At 58.3% G+C, this 3,440-nt stretch overlaps 1 long non-coding RNA gene across 1 annotated transcript; it reads right to left on the reverse strand.

Moving 5' to 3' along the window:
• Positions 1 to 388: 388 nt before the first annotated feature.
• On the reverse strand, positions 389 to 2,392 carry LOC108526523 (uncharacterized). Its single transcript, XR_001884542.1, has 2 exons — positions 966 to 2,392; positions 389 to 829 (listed from the first exon to the last, which is right to left on the reverse strand). It is a non-coding gene; the product is annotated as an uncharacterized LOC108526523 (long non-coding RNA).
• Between the last annotated feature and the right edge of the window lie 1,048 nt (positions 2,393 to 3,440).

Here is a 3,440-nt window from a genome sequence, read left to right on the forward strand (position 1 = left end):
ATTACAGGGGGGCTTGGCTGGGCGCCCGGGTGGGGAGAGGTCTCAGCGCTTGGATCCAGAATGAACCAGGGCTGGAATGTGCAGGGTCTGGCTGCGCCTCTGTCCCTCCCTTCACCCAAACCTCAGTGATGCTCAGGGCTGAGGACTCCAGTCCCTCTCCAACAGGCGCTCCGGGCCAGGAACTTGGGGGTCCCTGGTTTGCACTGCCTCCCCTGAGCTGGGGTCTCTGGGTGCTCCTCAGAGGAACCTGGAAAGGATGAAGATGACTGCCCAGGTTTGCCGTCCCTGTCCCATAGGGCCAGGCCCTTTCCTGCCTTAGCTCATGTCATTCTCCAATGGTCCTGGGTTTTGCTATCATTCCCATTTGATTTTATTTTTTATTATTTTATTTTATTTTTGAGACAGGTTCTCTGTCACCCAGGTTGAAGTGGAGTGGCATGACCTTGGCTCACTGCAGCCTCAACCTCCCGGGTTCAAGTGATCCTCCTACCTCAGCCTCCTGAGTAGCTGGGACTACAAGTGGACACCACCACACCAGCTAATTTTTTTTTTTGAGATGAAGTTTTGCTCTGTCACCCAGGTTGGAGTGCAATGGCACGATCTCGGCTCACCGCAAACTCCGCCTCCCACGTTCAAGTGATTCTCCTGCCTCAGCCTCCCGAGTAGCTGGGATTATAGGCACCCACCACCATGCCTGGCTAATTTTTGTATTTTTAGTAGAGACAAGGTTTCACCATGTTGGCCAGGCTGGTCTTGAACTCCGGACCTCAGGTGGTCCACCTGCCTCGGCCTCCCAAAGTGCTGGGATTACAGGCATGAGCCACTGCACCTGGCAACACCAGCTAATTTTTTGTAGAGACAGGATCTCACTTTGTTGCTCTGGCTGGTCTTGAACTCCTGGGCCCAAGGGATCCTCCCGCCTCGGCCTCCCAAAGTACTGGGATTACAGGCGTGAGCCACTGCACCTGGCCACTCCCACTTTACAGATGAGAAAACTGAGGCTTGGAGAGATTCAAAACCTTGCCCAATGCCTCATAGTTGGTGAATGACAAAGCCAGAATTTAAACCCAGTCCTTTGTCTCCTGGTCTGGGGAGCATAGAATGAGGCAGAGAAAGAGAGAGGAATGTATGCCCCTTGCCCCCGACTCCTCTGGGCTGGTCATGGGTCCTTAGCTGTCTCTGGACAGGGACTCTAGCCAGGTGCTCAAGCCAGAGCTTGGGTGAGAGAATGGACCCAGGAGGAAGCCGAGAGGGGCCTGGAATTTGCCTCCCCACAGGCTACTGAGGCCAACCCTCCCAAGGCCAGCCAGATATCTCCCCGCTCCTCCATGTGGCTCTGTCTCAGTGACTTCCTGAAGGTCCTGGCGCTGCACGTGGGATGGAAGGACGGGCTGGACTCAGCTTCGTTGCTTCCTGCGCCTTGGCCCTGCGGTCACCCAGAGTTACCTGTGGCCAGCCAAGGGGAAAGGGTTCCATACCATGGAAACCCCTGCTGTAGGTGCCCCTGTCCCCATTTTCCAGATGAGAAAAACCGAGGTTAGAAAGGTGGAGGAGTACCAGGGTGGAGTCAAGAGTGAAATTCCCGTGGGTCTGACACAAAGCTGGAGCCCCAGGTGGCAGAGGTAGACCCACCCACATTGAGCCTCAGAGACCCAGGTCTGGGGTGATGACTGCTTGGGGACAGCACCTTGGAGCCCTGGACGAGGGGGACAACGCATTTTCACAGCGGACCACCACAGCATTGCAGGGAGTGGGGAGAGCTGCCCCTACCAGAGGCTAAACTGCTGCCTCAGCCCTGTGCACACCTGGCCCCTCCCTGCCCAGAGACCCTGCTCCAAAATCACCTGCCCTCACCCATGGTCCAGCCCCAGGCTCCTGCTCCGAACCAAGGAACTGTTTGCATCTGACCTGGGAAGAACGGATTCCTCTGGGCCCAGGTGAGCCCACGGTGGATGAGGACCTTGTACTCTCCTCCGACTCTTTCCTGGGCCACCCACTTTGATGATCCAGTCCTCTCTTGTCACCCCTGATGGGGAGACAGCCCTTGCCCTGGGAGTTCTGATCTCAGGGAGGAGGTACAGCTCTGGCTGGGAACCATGGTCTAAGGGGCATGGCCCTCGCCTGGGACACTGGCCTTTCTCTGTGTACACCGGTGAGGCTCAGGACACTTGGTTTTAGGGAGACATAGTCTTGCTCTGAAATGATGGTCTGACGGGGGAGGCACAGCCTTATCCTGGGAGCTCCAGGTTCATCCTGAAGTACTGGTCTGAGGGTGGGTGGGGGCGTGGCTTTGGTGGGGAATTGGGGGAGCTGGGGTGGGCAGAGGGAGGGAGTGGCTGGAGGCTGCTGACTTCTCTGTTCTTTGGCTGTTTGGGAGCTGGCTTCCAACTCCTGGCCCAGCCTGGGCTCTAGGCAGTAGGGATGGAGAGGGCCGGGCTCCCCCAACAAGGAAGAGGCTCATGGAGGGAAATTGGATCAGGGCTTTGGGGTGAGCGGCCTCGCTTGCCCCCGGGCTCCTGGCCCTCCTTTTTTCCCTGGACACAGAGCAGGTGGCAGCCTTCCTCCGATGGCCCCACCCCATTTCTGCTGTCTGGGTCCCAGACGTGGCCTTGGTTTATGGGGTGATGTTCCCTCCCTGGCCAGCCTGGCGGCCACTTCAGACATGAACGCCCCCCACCTCGCTGAGGCTGGAGAACACAGTCTGCCTCCCCCTGCCCCAGCCACCCCCGCCCTGCTAATCCTGAGTAAACGGTGAGGCCAAGAATATCCTGCCTACTCTGGCGGGCGGGCAAGCCACGAAGCCTGCTGGAAGGGCATGAATCATGGTCCCCGCCTGCCAAGTGCTTGCTTGGGATGTGTTCGAGGCTGGCCGTGCCCGGAGTTGACGGGGAGAAGGGAAGGGAGGGGAGCTGGCGGCTGGGATAGGCAGACAGAGCCACTGTGAAGGGAGAGACGTCGGTTGGACCCACCCCTGGTGGCAACACAGAAATTATGTTATAGAATGTCAGGATCCTGGAATCCCCAAGTGTGGACTTTTCTGTGTTCTGCAGGCCTGAAATGCAGGATTTGTGAGACGCCACAGAACAAGCCCCCTACGGCACATGGAGGCCAAGGCCCCATTCTCCAGGTGGGGAAGTAGAGGCTCTCGGGGCAGAGAGGTCGGCTCTGGGTCTCTTATTGAGTCCAAGGTAGGGCTGGGCTGGAGCCCAGGCCTCTTCTCGCCTTCTGGTCGGAGGCTTTTCCCAGCCCCTCTCGCTCCTGCTCTGCACTCCCTCCACCCTCACCACCATGACTGTGCTTCCTGGTTGACACAGAGGGAAGGGGTACCTGCACCCAGCAGTAGTGTCGCCTGGAGCATGGGGTCGGGGGCACCTCTTATGCTCTCTCTCTGCTCCAGGCACATCGGCTGCCCCATGGAGAGTCCTGTGTATCTTGCCTCC

This window comes from Rhinopithecus bieti, unplaced genomic scaffold (genome assembly GCF_001698545.2).
Source record: "Rhinopithecus bieti isolate Rb0 unplaced genomic scaffold, ASM169854v2 scaffold_3858, whole genome shotgun sequence".
Taxonomy (NCBI): domain Eukaryota; kingdom Metazoa; phylum Chordata; class Mammalia; order Primates; family Cercopithecidae; genus Rhinopithecus; species Rhinopithecus bieti.